We start from the raw sequence: 24,069 nt of genomic DNA on the forward strand, positions 1-24,069 counted from the left end.
ACGCCAATATCTCAGTATCCCTTGGACAAATCATAACCAAACTTGATACATAGACCCATAACATCATTATGGGGACACTCAATGAATTTGGTGACCATTGACCTCTAGGGGGCGCTATAATTAATGAAGACGTGTTTTAACTCCTCTCTCTTCACATGAGTACATTTCAAACTTATTATCAATGTTTAATGATACTGTCAGACCTCCCCATATATCTTGTAAATTATTTTGTTGATATTGTTCCGAATACCCCTATGTATTTGTGACATTTGTTCTGTCAGGCAGACTGCATTGCCCCCTTACCTCTAGGTGGGGTCCTTTTCCCATTTACTCATCCCACCGGCTGTCGGTATTGCCGATTTCCGAGGCGGTCGTCATGTAGCCCTCTGGCCGATTGCGTCCATCCGGCAGAATAAGCCTACCGAGTCCGATTATGCTTGACACCCACATTGCTGCTCGCAGCTATATTTGGGTGTCAAGCAACTATGTTGCGAGACAACCTATTGTTATTGTACGAATTCTTATTATTATTATTATTATTATGCTGCCATTGGAGTCAATGGCAGCCCATAGAACCGCTTGGCGAAAAGTTGTGAAATTTGGCACACTTGTTCAGGACTGCCCCATTAGCCCATTAAGCCAATCTAAGGTCGCTAGCCCAACAGCTCTAGCGCCACCAACAGGTCAAAGTTGGGCATGCATTCATGTTCATAACTTTTGACCTATTCGACCAATTTTCACAAACCAGGTATCATTGGATTCCTTGAACCAAGCCCAGTTCAACAAACCCTATGACGTCATTGCGCCATGACGTATATGTCCTGCCATCTTGGTTTATGTCAAAAACCTTCAAAATGCTACTCCTATCACAAATCTTGTCCAATCATCTCGAAACTTGGCACACATGATCTTCTGGCCATCCTTGATGAAAAACATCGAATAGATTTGTCAAATTCAAAACCGTTTGCCCGCTAAAGCCAATCAAATTTGGCGGCAAAGCCGCCAAACAGGAAGTGAGCCGATTTCTCAGCATCCCTTTGACATATCATAACCAGACTTGGTATATAGACCCATGGCCTCATAAAGGTGACACTGATTTAATTTGGTGACCTTTGACCTGTAGGGGGCGCTGTTATTAATGTCCATGTGTTTTGACCTCTTTCCCTTCACATGAGTACATTTACAACTTATTTTCAATGTCTGGTGATACTATCAGACCTCCCCGTATAGCTAGTATATTATAACTTGCACAAATATCCGCGACAGCCAATGATATTCAACCGCGAAGCCGCCAAACTGGAAAAACGCCAATATCTCAGTATCCCTTGGACAAATCATAACCAAACTTGATACCTAGACCCATAACATCATTATGGGGACACTCAATGAATTTGGTGACCATTGACCTCTAGGGGGCGCTATAATTAATGAAGACGTGTTTTAACTCCTCTCTCTTCACATGAGTACATTTCAAACTTATTATCAATGTTTAATGATACTGTCAGACCTCCCCATATATCTTGTAAATTATTTTGTTGATATTGTTCCGAATACCCCTATGTATTTGTGACATTTGTTCTGTCAGGCAGACTGCATTGCCCCCTTACCTCTAGGTGGGGTCCTTTTCCCATTTACTCATCCCACCGGCTGTCGGTATTGCCGATTTCCGAGGCGGTCGTCATGTAGCCCCCTGGCCGATTGCGTCCATCCAGCAGAATAAGCCTACCGAGTCCGATTATGCTTGACACCCACATTGCTGCTCGCAGCTATATTTATTATTATTATTATTATTATGCTGCCATTGGAGTCAATGGTAGCCCATAGAACCGCTTGGCGAAAAGTTGTGAAATTTGGCACACTGGTTCAGGACAGCCCCATTAGCCCATTAAGCCAATCTCAGGTCGCTAGCCCTACAGCTCTAGCGCCACCAACAGGTCAAAGTTGGGCATGCATTCATGTTCATAACTTTCGACCTATTCGACCAATATTCACAAACCAGGTATCATTGGATTCCTTGAACCAAGCCCAGTTCAACACACCCTATGACGTCATTGTGCCATGACGTATATTTCCGCCATCTTGGTTTATGTCAAAAACCTTCAAAATGCTACTTCTATCACAAATCTTGTCCAATCATCTCGAATCTTGACACACATGATCTTCTGGCCATGCTTGATAAAAAACATCGAATAGATTTGTCAAATTCAAAACCGTTTGTCCGCTAAAGCCAATCAAATTTAACCGCCAAGTTGCCAAACCGGAAGTAAGCCCATATCTCAGAAGCCCTTTGACCTATCATAACCAACCTTGGTAGAGAGACCCATGACCGCATCACGGTGACACTGAATGAATTTGGTGACCCTTGACCTCTAGGTGGCGCTGTTATTAATGTCGATGTGTTTTGACTCCTCTCTCTTCACATGAGTACATTTAAAACTTATTTTCAATGTCTGGTGATACTATCAGACCTCCCCATATAGCTCATATATTACGTCTTGCAGAAATATCCGCGACAGCCAATGATATTCGAGCGCAAAGCCGGAAAACCGGAAACACGCCAATATCTCTGCAGCCCTTTGACATATCATAACCAAACTTGATACATTGACCCATAACATAATCATGGGGACACTCAAAGAATTTGGTGACCATTGACCGCTAGGGGGCGCTATAATTAATGAAGACGTGTTTTAACTCCTCTCTCTTCACATGAGTACATTTCAAACTTATTTTCAATGTCTGATGATACTGTCAGACCTACTCATATAGCTTATAAATTATTTCTCATTTCGCAACATCAGAACTTGGCCGCCATGTTGAAAGTTGTCAAAATCAGTTGTAAATTCCCACAGGCCACAAATTATGTCCAATCTTCATGAAACTCTGCTTATATGATCTTCAGACCAAGCTGAACTAATGTGTTAAACAGCTTTCTCAAATTCAAAACCGTTTGGCCGTGACAGGCAATCAAACTTGACGGCGCTCATTAATGGGTAGACACTGCACTCGTGTGGCGATAAGCGGTACTTAATGTATAATACAACAATGACTATATTTACCATTCCGCCCACTTAAAATATAAACTGCAATTCCCACTGGATCAGATGCTTCACGAACCACCTCCAGAAGGGATGCTTGTTTACATGGTGTCTCTTTTAGGGATATTGTTCCGAATACCCCTATGTATTTGTGACATTTGTTCTGTCAGGCAGACTGCATTGCGCCCTTACCTCTAGGTGGGGTCCTTTTTCCCATTTACTCATCCCACCGGCTGTCGGTATTGCCGATTTCCGAGGCGGTCGTCATGTAGCCCCCAGGCCAATTGCGTCCATCCGGCAGAATTAGCCTACCGAGTCCGATTATGCTTGACACCCACATTGCTGCTCGCAGCTATATTTATTATTGTATTTCTGCTTTTGTCATTAGTTTTATTATATTATATTTATTTATTTTCATATGCTGTTTCTTTACTTGTGTTCTTCTTAAACTTACTCCTATTTCCACTTTTGTGTTCAGTTGCATTTAATGTATAACTTGTGCTTTAAAAATAAAATGTGATAGATTGATTGAAGTGTATATTACATTTGAATTCATTGAGTTTCAGCAACAGGTTTTAAACTGGCTTTCGGCGCCCTCCAATGGTCACATCAACATTGGGTCTGCTTCTTCTTCTTATTACTGTTAACATTGTTATTATTATGTATATTTTTTACATAACCAAATGATCATGATGAACAACATTATTATTAGTATTATCATTATAATTTTTATCAATAATAATGACATACCTATTATTATATTTATGGTGATTAATTATTATTATTATAATCTGCGTGAGTTTCCCACGGACGGTGGTTCTGACAGGCCCCCACTCCTTGACCACGCCGCTATTAATCGGCCACGCCTCCAGTCATTGGTCACGCCCCTTGGTCTGCTCTGTATGCGGAAGCGGAAAAACGGCAGAGAAAAGTTTCGAAAAGTTTTAAAAGTTTATAAAGTTCGGATATCGCCTGAAATCAACGGATCGCATCGAGCGGCGGAGGACGATGGTAAGATAAGACATCCATCAGGTTAAGGATCAGGATTAAAATTTCCTAGTAGTTGGTGCTGTATTCTGAAACAATGTCAGACAGAACTTAGTCGAAAGTTAGGAAACATACAACATATGGAGCTCATACACATGTTACATCCCGTATAACATTACATATGTTAACTAAACATTTGTTTCATCACGGATAACATAGCATACCGTATGTTAACGAAACATATGTTACACAATGTTACATGACTTGTGAGAGGTGGACTCCGTGCTGCAGCTACTGTTCTGTTTCTGGTTTTCCGTACAACTATTATTAACATTAACGCTATATTCCCTAACTATTGTGTTTTTAGTTGTGCAAACTGTTATTTTATTTATACCCAGCACAGCTAAATTACTGTTAACTATGTTATGTTATTTACATCCAAGCCAACTAAGTTACTGTTTACTATGTTATGTTATTAACATCCAAGACAACTAAGTTACTGTTAACTATGTTATGTTATTAACATCCAGGACAACCAAGTTACTGTTAAACATGTTGTGTTATTTACATCCAAAACAACTAAGTTACTATTAATCGTGTTGTGTTATTTACATCCAGGACAACTAAATTACTGTTAACTATGTTATGTTATTTACAGCCAGCACAGCTAAGTATTCAGTACATCTATTATTAACGCTGTTGGTTGTATTCAGTCAGAAACACTAGTGATGTTGGGTACGGTTCAGTGGTTTTCAGTGCTACCACTAAGGGGATGTTAGTTGGATTAAGTAACTTTACTTTGGTTTTATTCAGTGCAGCTGCTATTCATTTCATGTCATTTGTGTTCTGTACAGCAAACATTAAGCTTATGTAAGTTGTGTTAATGTTATGTTAATTGTATTCACTACAACTACCATTTACTGTGATGAAAATAGTTTCACTGTTATGTTAATATTGACTATTGTAATGAGGTACATGTTGTGTTAGGATGGAGCATCAATTATTTTGCATTACTCAACTAGTAATTGTTATTGTGTACATGTGTGTCGAGGTTGAGTGCCATGTAGTTTGCCGCAACTTGACTACGAAGGTGTGTGTGTGTGTGTGTGTGTGTGTGTGTGTGTGTGTGTGTGTGTGTGTGTGTGTGTGTGTGTGTGTGTGTGTGTGTGTGTGTGTGTGTGTGTGTGTGTGTGTGTGTGTGTGTGTGTGCGTGTGTGTGACAGGAAACAATGCTAGCCAACATGGCTTGTGGAAGACTATGATAGACAACATGACTGAAAGGACACTATAGAGAAAAAAGGAGATTCATTGTATATGATGAAGTATGTGCATGTAATATGTAGAAGACTGTTTTTAATTATTATTTTTATTAATAATTAATAAACATGGCTGACAGGATTCTATGGGGGCCAGTGGGCCACATGGCTGGGAGGACTATGGTGGCCAAGCCTCTTGGTAGAATCATGTTTGTTTATTAGGGCTAGTGGTTACCACAGAAACTAAGTTAAAGATTAACTAGATAAGATTCGGACGCATTATCGACTGCTCACTGCTGTGTTTCCCCCAGCACTGTATGGTTAAGGCGGCCGCCTTAACAACAATAAGGCTCCGCCTTGACTACCAATGTACAATGTACATGTAATAGTAATATTATTATTATTATTTTATAATAAATATTTTTTAATTATTATGCATTAACAAAGTACAAAAGTCCTGTAGGGAAAGAAGACATACTTCCATCAGGAAATATGTCCCCCCCCCCCCCCCACCCACACACACACACACACACACCGCTCTGCTGACTCACCTGTCACTCAAGCCATTTCCGCACTAGTCAAGACACATTTTAAAACACTTTCCCAGGAAACGTGAAGACATGAGACATGAAGACAGAGATCAAACTTTGTAAAATGGCTGGCCTATAGAAATTCTAGAATTTATACAATGAAATAAATATAATGGACGTTAAACAAAGATACAATTTTATAAAAAGGTTAATCGATACAAATTCGTTTTTTGGTGCTGCTGAAATCAATCAAGTGAGCCAGTAGATGTCCGAAATGGAGGGAGACACTCCAGGGAGACCCTGATCTCTCCTTCTAGTTGAAGGCTCCAGTAGATAGAGGGCCTCGGTCGAGGTATGGGACTGGTTGGATAGGCAACGCCGACCCTATAAGAGTCAAAGAGTCGGAATGTTGGACCGTCCTGCAGCTCATCTCGTTAGCAGCCTGGCAGCTCACTCTGTACTCGCTGGAGGGAGTCCGAGGTCTGGTTGGGGCGGGTGAAATGGGGGTTACAATCATCTGAAGATGAAGCTATGAAGAAGTCACTCCATATCTTGTAATGTTCTTTCTATCAACCAGCCCCCCCAGTCCCTCTGGTCTTCCCAGACAGGAAGTGGTTATTGATCTTTGATCTTTATTATAAACACTTTCTTCCTGTTTACTGACCCACTTCTCATTTCATTTATTCTCTCTTCCTCTGTTTTTCCTCTCTTTTCTCTCTCTTTCTATAGCTTCAATGCCAGCCTGGTTCTCTTTGAGATGTAAGCGAACTACAAGTGAACTGTAATCATGGGGCCAAATGGCACATATTACTATGTTCAAGATCATAGAAGACATAATTTGGTGTATAAAGGTAGCTCATGTGGTATCCGTCTTGAATTCCTTCTGGCCTCTAGGTTGTCTCCATCTTTCAAATGCACCTCTAAGACTGACCTTGTTTCAGCAACAACATGGAGCTTTGAGGACACGCTTATCCCCAAAAACCGTATTGGGCTATTCCTTCTAGTGCACAATTTGCAAAGACTGAATTGTTCCGAGGATCAAATTGGGCCTTGGTCTGATCTGTTAGACTAGTGGTAGGCTTAAAAGCCATACACTATTTTGAATGCTGGCCTTGTTAATAAAGCCTTAATATGGGCTCATTTGTTTGATAAGTCAAAGGGATCACAGCTGCCATGTTGTGATTAAGAAGCTAGAAGCAGTACACAGATTACCAGTGCAGTCATCGAGGCAGAGGTATCCAGAAACAACAGAGCAGAGGGGAGGAGTACGGAAACTAGTCTGTTATAATCAGGAGAACACAAGGAGATAACTGCTGCATACTAGAACATCGATTCGGAGATGAACTAGGTCTGTTATAATCAGGAGAACACAAGGAGAGAACTGCTGCAATACTAGAACATAGATTCAGAGATGAACTGGCCCAAGGAGCAGGGAGAGCAAGGCTCAAAACAAAGCGATGATGAACTGATACGAAGAACTAGAAACCATAGAGCGTCCTCTGGTACCACAGGCTAGAATGGAGCTCTAGCTCTGAAAGAATATTTCTTCAAGGATTTATTTTTCTGCAGTAAAGGAGGACTTTAGTTTATTAGAGTGTGCCACTGCTGGCCACGTCTTGCCCTGTCCTCCTGTTTGACTTGTTGAGCGCTATGGTCTGAGAATGTTATTTCTTGTTTGCATGGATACATAGCAGATGTGCTAGCTCCAGTAATAACACATCATGTGTGTGTTTTTAGGTGTGTGAGTCCCTGTGAGCAGGGCGTCCAGTAGAAAGAGAGAGACTACACTCCCAAAAGCCCATGGAAACCATCAAGGAACAAGGTATGGAAGAGTTCCCCTCACACACACTGCTGCACATTGGATGGTCAGGATGGTTGGAGACTGTTTGGTGAACTGGTGGATTGGTTCGTTTTATCCTTCATATCTCTGAGTAAGGGTGTAACGATTCACTCAGTTCATGGTCCGGTTTTATTCACGATACTCCGTTCATAATTCAATTCTCTTACACATTTTTGGTGATTTTTTAATGTGGTTAAGTCTGTACTGATCCTAGGCTTTTATGTTACACACTGAACGTAAATAGCATATGTGTTATTTTATGACATGAAGATTGAGGCCCAATCCCCTAGCCATTACTTTGCGCTGTCCCCAGAGTCGTTTCATTGAAGGGTAGGCTAAGGGTAGGGCTGTCCCAGAGTTGTTTTATTGAGGGATAGGCTAAGGGTAGGGCTAAGGGAAGGGCTGTCCCAGAGTGGTTTTATTGAGGGATAGGCTAAGGGGAAGGGCTGTCCCAGAGTGGTATGAGGGGTAGGCTGGGTAGGGCTAAGGGAAGGGCTGTCCCAGAGTGTTTTCATTGAGGGGTAGGCTAAAGGGATGCATGTGCAACGACAATGCTCTTGCCGTTATTACTTGACGGTTCTGGTGGGAAATTTGGGTTAAAAATACAGTATTGAAGTAGTGAACGATGCAGTTTTTTGTGATAAATGAAGCATAATAAATGTATATCTGATTATTATCGCCGGAAACTGAACTGAATCACTACGTGCGCCTAAAGGAATATTGCATTGTTGTTGCAATTTACATCTTGTTTCATATGCAATACATTTTTCAGGGGTGGGAATCTCACGATTCTTTTAGATTTAAATTCTTGGGGTGAACCTTTGAATCAAAATATATTCTCAATTTCAACATTATGTGCAGCGAGACTACAATTTTATCCAGTGATCACTAGCCACTTTTAGCTTATAATCACTACCCAAGTCAACATTCAAGGTCGTACAAGTTGAGAATAAATCAATTGAATGTAAAGCCAGGCTAGGCAGTTTGCTGAAACCAGCCAGGGTAAGCTAGATTTTAAAAGTATTCAACCAAACCAAAACCCTCCCCCCCATCAAGCCTCCCTCCAAAGCCACTCCGATAAAACAAACGACTAGCTTGCTTAATCATCTGTAAACGAAAAATAACAGTCTTTGCTTCTCAGAAGTAGATAGGCACTCGTACCAGGAGGAAAATATACTATATAAAAAGTCTGCCATCTAAAACTGTCAGTGACTGTCGGTGAAGACGGCTGAGAATGTAGCACCTAAAGTGATTTCATAACTGTGAACATGCAGGAGCATGTAATCATGTAATCTACCTCCTGTGGAGGCCAAGATGTATTGATTCAGACAGGAACTTCGCTCTGTGACCATGCAGAGCCAGTACTTAAGTCCATAGACCTGCCCCTGTCCAAAGCTTTGTCAACTGCCACGCTTCCACCCAAAGTACCCGCAGCAGTTATTCCCAGGGACTACTTCTCGACCCTGGTTCCTGCTGTGGAGACGCTGAAGGAACTAGTTCATGATTGAAGTGAATAGGTGCCTCCTGTACATTACTGATGTTATTTCCCCAAACAAAAGAAACAAAAGAGGACAGAAAAGTGATTCATGCCTTGATGTGTTTTGACTCAGTAGGGATAATATTACCGGTAAATGTTATATTAATATTAAAGTGGAATTACAGGAGTAAATATTTGAAAGCAATGCAGAATGTTTGAGAACCTCACTGCATGACTTCCATTATCTCTGGAATCGTCAGTCTTGAGTCTTTGGTTTCTGCCATAAATAAAAACATTTGAACCATGGATTGATGCAGAGAAAGAGGGTGAAACACTTGACTTCCTCCGTTGGGGCTAATGGAGGAAGTGGAGCTCGGCAGGTGTAGACTGACTGACTGGTTGTGTCCAGGTGGGCAGGCAGAGCGGAAGGCAGCCGGTCTGAGGAGGAGGGCCTGGGCCCAGAGCAAGGACTTAAGCTGGGGCCCCACCAAGGAAGAACCAGGTCTTTACAGAAATACTGTATATACTATCTGCATGTTTTACTATTATTATTATATAATTCTATATAGAACTAATCGCTCTCACTCTCTCTCAGGGGAGGGTCACCAGATATCCAGTTGGCTGAGTGAGTGCAGGTATTGTAGCCCTCCTCCGTTACCATAGCATCACAACACCTATAGTGTGTACCTGCCGTGTAGCGTCACCAGGCGACCTCGGTACACAGATTATTACTCGTGTCATTCACTAGGAACCGACCAAGCCTTATGTCAGGCAGTGTGGCCTGGGGTGAATCATCACCATTATAAGGCAAGAACAAGTGCTTTACAGCATAACCAACAAAAAACAAAGGTTATAGGGGGGTTTACTACAGGCTCACTTTCACGACTGTCTGTAACCCAGTTACCGTGGTGACCATGTCAATTAAATAAGGAGTATGTTGACTACTTAACTGAAAAAGACCGTAGCCAGGTTACCTTAGTGACCAAGTAAAGCATCATTAGTATGTTACCCCTTAACTGGGGGCGGAATGAGCATAACCCGGTAACAGCCTGCCCGGGCTCCCCTTTGTCGTCTGCAGTTTGTGACATAGAGATGGCTCTACAAGTGCTGATAGGGTTGCACAAACCTGTGTGCGTGGCATGCCCCATGTGAAGATAAGAGCAGAACACATTGTGTAACAGGTGGCTTCAGTGCTGCACCACAGTGCGGGCTTGTTGTTCAGCCTCCTGCTGTGAGCTGTGGGATTGAATCTGATGTCTCAGAGCATACACTAGTCATACACTTACTGGGCTAGTGAGGCTTTAAACTGGCAGCTTTTGCTTTCCAGAGATATTAAGCACTGCCAGGTAAGACACACACACACACACACACACACACACACACACACACACACACACACACACACACACACACACACGCGCATGCACACACACACACGCGCATGCACACACACACACGCGCATGCACACACGCACACACACACACGCACACACGCGTGCGCGCACACGCATGCACGCGCATGCACGCGCAACAGTGAGCTATATAGTCCCCATTAGAAGCCTGTCCTCCTAAGACATGTTATCAGTAGGTCCTTCAGGGCCCTGGTGCAAACATATTTATGGGCCCCCCTACTGCCGCCTAACACAGTTATTTATTACATAACTTTGAAAAAAATACTGCAATGCAGTATTCAAAAATGTAAATGTTTTTTTACCATCTCTGCATATTTGGGGACTGCGGGCAGAAGGCTGGGTTACATTTGGTCTGAATATCCAGTGAACAGATATATATGTAATATAAATGCAATATATATGATGGGGAGCTAGACTTCAGAGAACGCCTCACGTCAACAAACATCAGAACGGCCAAACATGCAAGGACAGATTATCATTGGTTAGTTTTGGATTGAGGTCCATTGTGAGGCCATAACCCCCTAACCATCAGCATGTTAATGGTTGGAGAAGGGTTTTAATAATGAACGTATTTAGCAGCTATTTCAATGTTCAAACGAGCCAAAAGACACCACAGATCTCTACCTACTCATAATAACAATGTGTTGGTTGTTCAGTAAACATGACCAGAACAGGTATGAACAGTGATGTTTTTCCTTCATGGCGATCTGTCCCTCACAACAGAGCCTGTGTGATTTATCACCGGTTTACGGCACTAGTCCTGCTTTGAAATGTATTCAAAACGTGGCCCAATGTTCAAACCCCCTATAGGCTTTTTTATAGATGGAAGTAGGCCTACTCTCATACTTTGGAAACCGTGTTCAGAAACGTTCATCTGCATTGAAGCTCTGTAGTAGTCAAACTCAGATTGATGGGTGGGTACCCACTGATGTGATGACCAATAGAACCACTTTAGAAAACCCTTGATAATGAGTTGATGTTGCAGCAGTGAACTCCGCCTGCTGCGTTTACAGACTGAGAAAGATCCAGTCTTCTTTCATTACTTTATGCTTCACTCACTGAATATTCTGATATTAGTTAGTACTATAATATAGACTAATATAATATTCTGTGTTTAATATAAAACATCTATGATACCAAACAGAGGCCGGTGTCCATGGAGATGGAGCGCTCTGTCCTGTCTGATTCCGCACCGTATTCAAATACCCTCATGACAAAACCTTCATTGATAAAGTGACTAGTCATATGACAGATAATCAATCTAGAATCCATGTGACTAACGCGTTGCAGTATAGAACAATGATGCCCCATTCTCTTCAGCAGAGCAGCCAGAATGCACAACAGACTACAGAGGGAATCCTTCCACCAGCTTGAGTGCTGTGATATGACAGCTGCTGTGGACACTGGTTGAATTTTACTTTTTAGGATCATCTTGAATTGTTGATATTCTGCCAAACTCTAGACTTTTTCTTCCGTGACATTGTGTTTCCTTCTAGACTACTGGACCACACTATCTCAAGGGTAAACCACATCCCATCCCACTTCATTTACGACTAGAATATGACTCAAAGAAGAGTGTTGCTATAAATTAAACTAAACATAGACGGATACTTGGTAATGTGCATCGATTTTCTCGTGATGCCGATGGATGCTCCTTAGGTGGTTAAAGTTGCTCTTAACTGCTCCTGCAGTGAAACTCTGACATGTGGCTGGGCTTGTCTTCTTCCTCTATCTGTTTTTCTTTCAATCTGCAAATAAATGCTCACTCTTCCATTCCTAATTTCTATTAAAATATATCGCAAACTCGCGCCACTACACTTGAGCCCTGAGAGGCGTGTCGGCGAAAAGCAAAGGTCTTCCGGCGTAAATGATACATGTTGCTATCTTACTGATCGATAAAGCAATTTCGCCACTGATTGAAAAAAATCCTGGTCTAAGAGCACTAGCAGATAGAGCAGTTGGTGTTGCTATTTTGACGCACCATGGCAGGTCGGAACTGCAACATAAGCTTACACATAGTAGGCTATACACAGCACAAACATGCAAACGATTAGCCTAATTGAAATATTATGATGATGATGTGGATTGTGGAAAAATGAATGAACACTAGTAGGCTATGCCATGTGTTAAAATAATAAGAATAATAATAACAATAATAAAATTGATTAAAGTAGGCTAATGCCAGCCTTCCAAAACAAAATCTCGTTTAAGGGTAAATTATAACGTTGGTTAAATTATTTGAGAAACAACAGCTGATACACGGGTAAGAAGTAGTACTTTTAAAACAATGCATCTGCACACTATACAGCAAACACATATTTTCTTGAGAGAGACATCGTGTACAAGCCCATACATTTTAGGATTGATGTTTAAACACACGCAAACTAAACACGTAACGCATAATACAGTCCATGGCAATGCATATTCACGGGGAGACACATGCATATTATGAACATAAGTTGATTACGATAATGTATACAATACTGGTAAGAAACAATTTTTGTTAATGTATTGCCGCATATCATTAAATAGATCCACAGTTGCGGCCACAGGACCGCATATCATATAGGTGTTAAGTTCTCTTTGCCGTAATTGACATGACGACTCAGTGTTTCTGAAGTTGTAGAAGAAACGCTATTCCATGTAAGAATAAGGCCATTGATTATTTGAATTATTTGGCCATTGACTGAGCCATTTGAAGTTTGAAATTCATGTGGTCATGCATCTGTCTCAGCGGAGACTGCAAACACTCTGTCAAAATATCAACTCGTCAAGTTCAAATGCGCTCATGGCTCTTAAAGGGGATGGGAGATGGCACTCTCATTGGTTTATTGCATGTTACGCCCAAAACACACCTACTGGTATTCAGACCAACCCATTTTTGATTTGCGTCGGGCGCAAGAGTAATTTATCCGCCAGTATAATAGCAACAGCGCCAGAGATCCGCCCACAAAGCTACTTGTGTTTCGCCCTTCTCACTTGCGTTTCAGACCGTTAAAATAGTGCCCTAGATTTGTTGGTCCAGTTGACAATCCTCCTAGGACTAAACATGGACTCAAATCTGTTGAGGGAGGGCATGGTTTCCCAGCCCAGTTAAACCGTTGAAAGAACTCCTCAGAACCAGTACTGATGGTGGAGCTGAGGGGGGACGTTTACAGCCACCCACAACTACAGCTGTATTTGTCTGTTCATAAATGTATATATTTTGTTTATTGTTGCTCTATATCTTGGGTAAAGTTTTCTAAAGCAATGTTCACTTGTCTGTGTGATCATCATGTCTGTCTATCTCTCTTGCGGTTTTCCTTGCTACCTCTATCTCTCGGCTTGTCCGTCTGTATAAATGTGTCTCTACCTATCTATCTCTCTTCCTGTCTGCCTCTCTACCTGTCTGCATGGATACCTTTCCCTCTCTCAGGACTCCTCTTACGGTTTCTATGGATGACCCAAGTACTTCGCCTGGCAAAGGTAATCGTGTGTGTGTGTGTGTGTGCGTGTGTCTGCGTGTGTTTGCGTGCGTGTGTTTGCGTGTGTGTGTTGATTTGCGTTGCAGCATGCAAGTTCATATTTGTGCATTTTTATGTTTTTTGTGCATTTTCTTTATATATTTTTGATGTGCGTGTGTGTAACAGGCATTTTAAAGACTGGGTGTAGCTTTGAAGATGACCTCAAACTGGGAGCTGAAGGTTAGACACACACACGCGAGCACTGCACACACTCACGCACTGCGCTCACACATTCCTGCACATACGGCCGTGGTGGTGAGGGCTGGGCATTGTGGTCCAGTTCTAACAGGAACACCTCAATCTTAATCAGTGATGTATCCAGGCTGCATTTAGAGATCTGTGGGCTGAGACAATAACGATGAGAAACTAATGGTATTAAACATTTTTGCCACTTTCCGCAATTGGACCTAATTTCCTTCCTCTTTGATCCCGGTTCAATATAATAGAAATGAAGTCTGATCTCTGCAACAGAAAGAGTTGGCGTAGGAACTATTAAATGGGTAGTGAACCCAAAATCCATCACTTTGAACAAAAATAAGGCCATCATTAATAAAAAAACAGGATAGCAGGGTGCTTATGTTGTGTGATATGAAATCTAAATCATTGCTTAGTTCTCATCACTCATCCAATCCTTTGCTCAAGAGCTTGCTCAGGCAGCAGCCACGTCTAGGTGGCCTCTGAGAGGAGCGTAGTTCCAACACGACAATTTGTAACTTGTCATTTCGAACCCTAACCCTATTTGACTATTTGTGTGGTAGTTTTTTAGTTTTAAGAATACACAGCAGCCTTTGGCATTAGACTGTCATCAGTTTAACCTCAAACTGCGTGTTGCATTTTGAAGATGATTCTACGTATTCATCACACATCACACATCAGTTACAGCAGAACTAGAAGTCACGTGATGGAGCCTCCAGTAGATATTAAGTTCCAGACAGGACGGCTTGAGGCTTTCTGTCCGAGGCTTTTCTCCAGGAATGGTCAACATTGTTTGGCAGGAGAAAGGTAGGGGATAAAAATAATGACAACAATGACCGTAACCTTTTAAATTAAATAATTATGAGATAAAGAACAAAGACAGATCCAGCAGTTACTCTACTCGGCGTGTATGTATCCCACCCAAGAACACAAACACAATTCGTGTTTTTTATCAGATATATTATAAACCGTTTGAGACATATTTCTCAGATGGAGAAGTTAACACTGGAATTTTAATTATATGAACAAACTAATAATGAATCAAGCATTGGAGAACTCTGCTCTCACACACACATGTACACTTAATGTATTTATTCCAATATTATTGCCCTATGTGAATGGATCGTTTAAGAAACTTTAATTATGTTTGGATTGTTTAACAGGACACACCCATAACGATATCTATTTGACAGAGGTGGGGGTAAGTCACTCATGTGCAAGTCACAAGCAAATCTCAAGTCATAACCTTCAAGTCTCAAGCAAGTCCCAAGTCACTGTGGTGAGAATCAAGCAAGTAACAAGTCAAGTCATTGCTCAGGTCAAGCAAGTCACAAGTCAAGTCATACAAAAATCTGATGATCTAACCCAGTTTCCACATTTAAAAATCGGTAAAGAGAGTGGTTCATAAGTTGAGTTTTAATTCAACATTAACAATAACAATGTCTTAACATTAACAATAACTCAAACTATTCAAAACATTCCAAAACCATTATGTGAATAGTTTGAAAATGTTTTTATGATCATTACCTCCAACCTATGAACAGAATCAAATAGAACCTCTAGGTGTCTGTATACGAGAACAGTTCAAGTCAATCACTCAATCTCCCTACATGTTGTAGAATATTATTTGCAACACATGGCATCAGACATGAAAAAAAAAAGAATATTTCAAAAGTAATATCACATACACATACTGTAGGAAGGGGAAATAGTAATACACAAGCCTGAAAGCTGGTAGAAATCTTGCTGCCTCGCAACATACATCGACTTACAATGCACTGCACTGCGAGTTGTGAATGATGGGGTCACATTATCACCCCACCATGGCTGAACACACGTTCAACAGGTGCACTTGATGCAGGGACTGCCATAACTCTTACTTCCAACTTGAACAAAGAGGGGAGGGTGCGCCTGTTCATGGCCCAAAACTGAAGGCAGCTCTGTCCATCACAAATGTCCAGGAAGTGGACATTTGGGCTCGAAAAACTCCAGCCAATGATTTTCAGAACCACCCAGTGGCATTGGACAGTAAGTACGCCAATCAAACGGTCGTACTGCACTCCCCCTCCCCCGCTCCCTGCGTGTGACACCTTCACGTGCACGTACTCAAAGCTCGTGACCCAGAGCAAGCTTCTGTTTGTCGTTATCCTGCGGTAGCTACTGGAGCTAGCTAACTAGCTAATCCACATTTGGACCAAGCACCAGAAGACAACCCTAAACTCCAACCTAGCTAGCCTGGCTCACTTTGGCGCATCTGTGTTCGTGCTTGTGCGTGATTGCGCGTCCATGTACTTGGAATGGGTGGAGTCAGAGTCAGCATTGAAGGAGAGGGGGTAGGACCTTTTGAGTTTTGTATTTTCAAAATCAGCTGGCTTATCGCAAATCCTATATCCAACCTTTAATCTAAATTAAAAAAAGTCATTTCGAGTCATCTGTCTCAAGTCTAAGTCAAGTCTCAAGTCATGAAGACCAAGTCAAAGTCAAGTCGAGTCTTTTATCGGTGTTAGTCAGCAAGTCTCAAGTCCTCAAATTTGCGACTCGAGTCTGACTCGAGTCAAGTCATGTGACTCGAGTCCCCCATGTCTGCTATTTGACGTTCATGTTCATTTTGTTTCCTAATCTCCACAGCTCCTTGAGAGCCCAGGCCCTACACATTGGAACATGTTTCACTCTCTTCACTCTTTCTAATATTTAAAAAAACATTTAATACAAATATCAGCGATCTAATAGTATGAAATATTGTCCGATGTCCAGTCTTTAGGAGAAGAATGATATCTGTCTTTCAATTGAATATCGTCAAACTAAAATCACAGTGGTGCGCATCTATCTAAACCAGTGGTTTTCAAACTGTGGGGCGCGCCCCCCCTGGGGGGCGCCAGAGTTCTTCAGGGGGGGCGCGACGTGAGAAAAAAATAAACCCGAAGAAAAACCTGATAGTCGATGATTCAAATCATCAATCGTACTTCAACTGTAGAAGTAACCTAACTAAATAAATTTTCAACCGTTTATCTTCGTGCAAACCATTTAACAAATCTACACACTTGTATCTTCAATAATATCGAAAATGAATTTCGATATCATTTAAAATTTCTTCAGAACAACCGTTTTAGTTTCATACCGCTTCGTTTTCAGCTGTTTTCATTGCCCATTCTGATACACCTACTTCTAGACATAGTAACTCATTCATTTTTCAACCGTTTACCATTGTTCAAACCATTGAACAAATCTAAACACTTGTAGCTTCAATACTATCCAAACGGAATTTTGATAGCATTTATACTTTTTTCGGAATCACAGGTTTCAAACCGGCATCGTTTTCAGTTGCTTATAATAATTTAGGTCACCATAGCAACGCCGGTAAACAAACCCCGCCGAATAGTCGAATCTCTGGACTGAAAAAGCAGATCTGATTCGACTCTGAAAATTCAGAGTCGGGGACCCTGAATGAATCTGTGTAAACTGGCAGTTTACACAGATTAAGATGTTCAAATGTATTTAAAAAAGGTTAAGCTAAAACATGCTTAGATAAAGTTGAAAAATTGTGTTAAGAAATGTGTTTAAAAACCCACAAAGATGTTGTAATGTTTCAGAAATATGTTTAAAATGTTTAAAAAATATGTTTCAAATGTTTAAAAAATATGTTTCAAATGTTTTAAAATGATGATCAGAGATGTTTAAAATGTGTAAAATAAATAAGATAGCTTTCAAAACACAGGTCTTTAGAAAAAAAAAAAATGGGGGGGGGGGGCTCAGCTGAATTTTTTTTCTCTGAGGGGGGGCTCACTCTCTCACACTTTGAAAACCCCTGATCTAAACCATCAAAAACCTTCTATAGGCTTGTGATATGATTATAGGAATAAACAAGAAATTACGACCCATACTTTTGAATCTCTAGCCATCTAGGAAAATAGCTCCTTTGCTTTTTAACAGTGGTACTAAAAGTCCATACCATCCCTGCCCACCTCCCAGTACAACATACCTACACCTAGCCCCATAGATATATCTAGCTCCATGCCTACACATAGCCCCATAGCTACCGCCAGCTCCATAGCTACAGCCAGCCCCATACCTACAGCTAACCCCATAGCTACACCTTGCCCAATAGCTAGAGTTAGCCACATAGCTAGAGTTAGCCCCATACCTAAAGCTAGCCCCATAGATAGTTAGCCCCATTCCCACATCGGGGTCATCCCTATGTTCCCCGTTTTTCCCAAAAAAAAAAAATTCCCCTCTAGCAATACATACCGGGGAGCATAGGACCCTTTTCTGGGAAAAGGGTCCTATGTTCCCCACAATCTATCAATCTTTAAAAATATTTAAACTTTGACGCGACATTCGCCTGATGACAGCCCATCAGCGTTCAACAGCGTGGCCACTGAGTGACATTTGTAACGTAACAGCCAATCATCGTTCAACCGGCCAACTCAGTGCAGTGCAGTCCGGGGTAAACGTATGGAGGAGCATGGAGGAGAAAGTGATTGTTGCCGTTTGCGACTCCCGGAGCTCTATATAGTATATAATATAATATAATTGTATATATAATATCACGGCGAAAAGCTCTGTGCGCCTCCGGATGGGCGTAGCGCGGGGAGCTTAGGGAAGCGTAGGGATTGGGCTTCTTGGGTTTGTGCACTGCCGTTGCTATGGTTTCCGGACTTATGTGTTCCAACGGTTTATTAGGTAGGCCTATCTAATAAATCTCTGTCTAATCAATACTTCATTCACTGCCTCTTCCGTGGTCATTACAATATTATGAATAGACTGCGTAGGGTTCTCCGACGTCTCTTCCTCTTCCACAAAAGGTAAAGACATGCAATGGCGGTTATCTCGGCCGGAATTTGGCAGTAATGGTGGAAAACGTAACAGACCTGTCCTATGTTCCCCAGTCTCATACAAAGAGGGGAACATAGGACCCGGGGAACATAGGACCCGGGGAACATAGAACCAGAGGAACATAGCACCCGGGGAACATAGACACGCTCCCCCTACATCTTACCCCATAGCTACAGCTAGCCTTATAGCTACAGCTTGCCCCATACATACAGCTTGCCCCAAACCTACAGCTAGCCCCATACATAAAGCTAGCCCCATAAATAAACCTAGCCCGATAACTACAGCTAGCCCCATACCCAGGGGTGCACATAGCCTTTTTAGTGAGTTACTCAGTTGAGTAACAGGATAGGGTGTTTGGTACACACCCAAAACATAGCCCAATACGTAACTTCTGATCTTATGAAACTTACCCAGTTTCACAAAGGAGATTCCATTTTCAATACATAACTTGTTAAGAACAGCAGTGTTTTTTTGCCACACGTTTTTTGGGACATTGCGATCCTCCTTGGCACCGGGCGTGTTTCAGGTGCCACGGCGCTGAACACGCCGCGGCTGCCTTGGTTGCCCCCGCCTCCTGCGCCGCCTGCCGCGCGCTGCCTGAAGAGGGGCTCCTCTCCAGGCACCTCTTTTTCTCCCCATCGGTGGATCTCTCTGAGGCCATCGACATCTTCGGGGCCGAAGTTCCGGATGCCCAGGACGCCGACGAGCGCTTCGAGGTCGACGTCGCCTCCTTGGACGACGTCTTTCCTGGCTCTGCGTCCGAGTTTTCCCGCTCCGGGGCTTCCACCGAAGCGAGTGTTTTCGCACCCTTTCTTCCTCCCGGCGGGTTACCCAGTGCCCCCTGTTCCCACCGGTTCAGCACCTTTTCACCGCTGCGGGTGGGGACCCCTCTACTCTGAAGGCCCCCGGTGAGGGCCTTCACTGACTTCACCAACGTGGAAGGGTGGGCTGATACTCAGCCGATGGGGATCCCTCGCCTGGAGCCTTCACTGGCAGCGCTTCTCTGTCCGGGCGCCGGATGGCGTCCTAACGAGAAGCCGCAACCCCCCGACCACCTCCAGAAGCAGATTACCGGCCTGACAGACAGGGTGTTCGTCTGTGCCTCGCAGTCTGCGGTGGCGGTCAACAACATCGCCCTGCTCTCCTCTGCCCTGGAGATGGCTGGCGGTTTCCCGCTTCTCCAGCGCCATCCTTCAGCTGTGCCAGCCGGTAGCCGTTTCGGCCGGCCGGCATATGGAGTGGGCCACAATGATCCAGAGGGCCATATGGCTCTCTCACACCAGGGTTCCGGAACGAGAGCGGACCAGCCTCGTCCAGGGCCCATAAGCTCCGGATGGACTATTTGGGCCCCGGTTCTCGGAGGTGCTCGCTCACCAGCAGGCCGTCTGTGAGAATCGTTCCCGGTTTGGGGCGATTCTCATGGGCTCCTCCCACCCGCAGGCCGGGAGGAACCGGGGTCCAGGCCGGTTCCAGCACTCCAGGGGGCTGCCTCCGCCTCCAACCCCGATGCCGCAGCAGCAGCAACAGCAACAGTAGCCGCCGCCGCAGCCGGGTAGAGCAGCACCGCGGGGCCAGAAGTTCCGCAAACTTGCTCCCACTTTTTCTTCCATTAACAATAAAGAAAAGAAAGACATACTACATACTCCCTAAAGAGCAATATTCCTTTAGATTACCTCTTTCCCCCCCTCAGCCAGATGGCTGTATGGTGGCGGCCGGACGGCGTGTTTACATAACCTCTGGTTCTCCTGCTTCTAAGAAGCGGCGTCCCTTTGAGCTTCGTGGGCGGGCTGGAGACTCATTAAACGAGCCCGTGGATACGGACGCTTGTAGTAGTTTCCTAGTTTCCCACATAATCCCCTCTACCTCCCTTCTACAGTTTGTGGATGGCAAGAGGACGGGTCTGCGCGCTGTGGTTACAGCAAGCGGGTTGTAACCCACCGTGTTACGCGGGTTGTCCAGGGACCCTTTCGAGCCTCTGTCTCAGGCCCCTTTGGATACCCTGTCCTTTAAAACGGCGCTCTTATTGACTTTGGTTTCTGCCAAGCGGGCCTGTGAGCTGACCGCTCTGTCTGTCAGCCCGAGCTGCTTGTTGCTTGACGAGGACAGCTCCTTTGCGCTGCTCAGACCTAATCCTGCGTTCCTCCCTAAGAACATTAATAGTTCTTTCAACCAGGAAGCGCCACAAGGCGAGGAAATCAAGGAAACCATGCGAATGTTGAAGAACGGACGCTGCGAGGGTGCCGGAGACCGCCTTAGAAACGAGCAAATAAAGTATGGTGTGGGTGCAAGACAGCTCATCCAGTGGCTGGTACTACTATTTGCAATTATATGGCAGTGTGTATGCGTGCCGAAGACCTGGTGCGAGAGTATAATTACCGCACTCTACAAGAGAGGAAGACACTCGGACCCCGCTAACTATCGACCACTAAGTTTGACGAGCACACTCAGCCGATTACTACCGATGGTCCTGTGTAAACGCCTGGAGGCAGCCTACAACATGATACTCGACTGGTCACAATGTGGGTTCAGACGCAATTCGTCGTGCGCCGATGCAGTGCATATACTCCATGAGTGTATAACAAAATGCTGCCTATGATAAATTGCCTCGGAAACTACTGTTCGTCCTACTTTACAAGCGCTTCAAGTGTCATCGCTTAATCGATCTTATAAAAGCAATCTACACGGGTACCACCGCCATCAAAGGCCATCGAACCCGGTTTGAAGTCAACGAGGGATGCCGCCAGGGTGGAATTGAGGCGCCCCTGCTCTTCAATATATACTTTGATTTTGTAGTACGTGTTATTGACCGCCGCCTTGTTGATGAGCATGGCACATCAAGTACGTATCAAGAAAATTCTATACGCCGATGATGCTGCTTTCATCTTTGCCTCTAAGCTTGCGATGCGAACTTCAATAGAAATCATCGACAAAACTCTGAATGAATACGGTTTAAGTTTGTCCATAAAGAAGACTGAAACACAAGTAGTCAACTCACTGAGCGACTATACTATGGCCAGCCTGATAAAGCTAAACAATGTCGCAATCAAGAACAGCAAGGTTTTCAAGTACTTAGGAGTTAATATCGATCCTGAGAGTGACACTGAAATGACCTCGCACAGAATAGCAGCAGGCTGGGGAAAGTTCAGTGAGCTGAAGCGTGTACTATGTGACCACCGCATCAACATGGGAATACGCGTCCCATTCCTACAGGCATACTGCCGCTCTCGTCTAACGTACACGGCACACACTTGGGACATTAGTGAAAAGAACTTGGCCAGCCTGGAGGTCGTATGGCGTAAAATGTTACGGTGTATGATCAAGGGTGGCCATCGACGGCGGAATACACCGCCTGCGCGTGATAAAAGAGAGTCCCTAGCAGAGTACAATCAGCGCATCAACAACCAAGACTGGGACTACGCGTATGTGTACAACAACTCCGATGTTTACAGAATAACTAATGCTGGGCGCCTAGATGTCTTCATTCGCAAACAAACACTGCGATGGCTTGGACACGTTATCCGTATGGAGAACTATATGCCACAGAAGCAAATACTATTTGCAAAAACCCAACGCAAATATGCACACGATCGATAGATCAAAGTCGAGAAATGGACTGACCTGAATAAGATCCAGCTACGTAGGATAATGCTTAGTAAAAATGAATTTCATCGCTGGATCGACAATTGGGCCGGTCCAGCAACTCCCAACGGCTAGCCGTTATAGGAGCATGTAACTGTACTGTACTGTACTTTCCGGTCGAGAGATATGGTGCTTAAGGCTTTTCACCCCCCGCCTCATTCTAGTGAGGCGGAGGCGGAGTTGCATCTCCTGTGCCCTGTGCGGGCGCTGGCTATGTACGTGAAACGCTCGGCCGCGTTCCGCTCCACGAAACATTTGTTTGTGTGTTATAGCAACGCTAGCAGGGGCCGCGCTCTCTCTAAACAGCGGTTTTCTCGCTTGTTATGTGAGGGTGTTTGCTTGGCCTACGCTCGGCAAGGCTTAAGGTACGGCCACACCAACCGCGTTACTCACGTTAGGGGCGTTGAAAATCTGCATTTTTGCATAGGGAACCATTGGTCTAGGCGCGTATACGCGTTACACGCGTTGAATCGTTGCGTTAGGGGCGTTAGACGCGGCAGACGCACGTAATTATGGCAAGCCGTCATGCGCAAAATAGCGCCGCTTTTTACGCCGCAATTAAGCCTTTCAAGAGCGCGCGTAAAAAGCGTCGTTTTGAACATCAAACCGCGCGTAAAATACGGCGCTTTTGTGCACACCACAACGCCGTAAAATACGGCGTCTCTCTAGTATGCTAATAATCTCTGCCCTTCTTTTCTCTCAGCCAATGCATTTGAAGTGTTTGCGCCCAATCGCTGAACAAGACAAGCAGACCAAATCAGTTTAGCACAGATCTGCTTTGAGGAGTTCTCCTCTCATTTGTTGTTAGTTGTAGCGTCATATAGATATATATTAGTAAATCCAGTTCCTACAGTGTGGTCACCGTGGCCGTGGCCCAATCGATAGACACGCTTGCTCTGTAGTAGGCAAGAGGTTGTTTAAAAATAAATAATAATAATAATACATATAAAGACGTTTCAAACGTTCCATCGAGTCTCTCGCATTCTTCAATGGGCAGCTTTATTGTTTCCCATGGGAGCCGGCGAAACTAGATTTCTTCTTCGACGGTTGTGCTCCACACAGAACCTCCTCACCTTCATAACGGAGTACTTCGGGGCACCAGAATACTTTAGAGCGGTACTGATCGCGTCGTGTCTTTCCAGTGTCAAATAGTTCACGAATAAAATCACCATAAGGTTCAAGTGCGGCCATAACTAAGGCTAAATATAATTAGTCTATTGCTGGTTTAGGTGGTTGGCTCTTTTTTCTTCGCTGCGTTCTGCCTTCTGGTGTAGCCTATAACTATATATGTATCTATTTTTGTAGGCCCTATTTGTTTTTCTGTTTAGGGTTTTAAAAACCAACACACAAACACAAAAT

The sequence above is a fragment of the Gadus chalcogrammus genome, chromosome 20 (assembly GCF_026213295.1).
Source record: "Gadus chalcogrammus isolate NIFS_2021 chromosome 20, NIFS_Gcha_1.0, whole genome shotgun sequence".
NCBI lineage: Eukaryota > Metazoa > Chordata > Actinopteri > Gadiformes > Gadidae > Gadus > Gadus chalcogrammus.